We start from the raw sequence: 1,246 nt of genomic DNA, 5'->3' as shown, positions 1-1,246 counted from the left end.
TGAGCCCACGGCTTCATGCATGTGAGCTAAATATTCTATTCAGTTGAGCTACATCCCAGCCCATCCAATGACAGTTCCAATACATAAAACCTGTAATATCTATGCACTGCAATTTAATTCAACCAAAAAAGGAATAAAGTAACGAAACTTGCTATAAAGTGCCACTATTGTGCAATATTACAGAAACCAGTCACAAATGATCATATATAATTATATTAAATACAGAAAATAAGCTGGGTGTGGTGGTAAACACCTTTAATTCCAGGATTCTGAAGGCAGAGGCAGGTGGATCCCTGTAAATTCAAGGATATCCTGGTTTACATAGTGAGATCCTGTTTTCAAAAGCCCCGATACCAAAACTTTACAGATGCACAGTCTCTAAGTTGTTGGCTGAAATGGGAAGGATTGGGAATCACAGTTAAATACAACTAACTTTCTTCTTGTGAGTGGTAAAACGCTCAAACTAATGGTTGCTCAACTGAATATCCTCACAGTCACGGAAAGAATAGCTTAAATGGGTGAATTATACAGTATGTCTCACATGACAACCATACAAGCCAGGGCTTGTAGTGCACACCCTGTTTTGATCTTTGGAACACCTGAGAGATGGCAACAGCTTCTTGTGTATCTAAACCCACTGAGTTTCAAGCTACTTCCATTTGCTAGTTTATTGGTTAATCCCTTTAACAGTCACATACGACCCTCTCTCTCCCTGGAAAAGTGGCAAGTTTTTTAAAATAACACCATAGCTAAAAATGAACTGTGTGCGATGCAGAGCCGCGTTCCATGAGCGCGTTATTCTGTATGTATACAGCAAGGCACACATACAAATGCACACGGGGCCTTTCGAAAGGTTCTGATCGAACCGGTCTCAGTGCCCCTGGTCCTTGCCCTCCAGGACTCTCTCGCTCTAGGACAGGGGGGTAGCAGCATAACTCCCAACACCAGTGGACAAAAGTGCCCCCACAACCTAGGGCTGAGGAAAGTGACAGTCTTTAGGTAACTGTTGGTCTCAGCAATCCCTCAGCTTCGCCAGGCACACACCGAAAGCCGCCGCCCTTGGACAAACCCAGAGAACAATACACCCAGCCCTGCCCCCAGCGACCGAGCCGCGCCCAGGCGGTGGCCGCGCCCTGCCGGGAAATGTAGTTTCTGAGGCCTGACTTGCGCAACTGTCCGCCGCCCGGGAGCCGCGCGCAACTACAAATCCCGTCACGCCCCGCGACACTCACGCGTCAGATTTGCC

The sequence above is a fragment of the Microtus oregoni genome, unplaced genomic scaffold (genome assembly GCF_018167655.1).
Source record: "Microtus oregoni isolate MIOR12 unplaced genomic scaffold, Mior012 000005F_ref0000423, whole genome shotgun sequence".
NCBI lineage: Eukaryota > Metazoa > Chordata > Mammalia > Rodentia > Cricetidae > Microtus > Microtus oregoni.
This window is presented reverse-complemented; position numbering follows the sequence as displayed.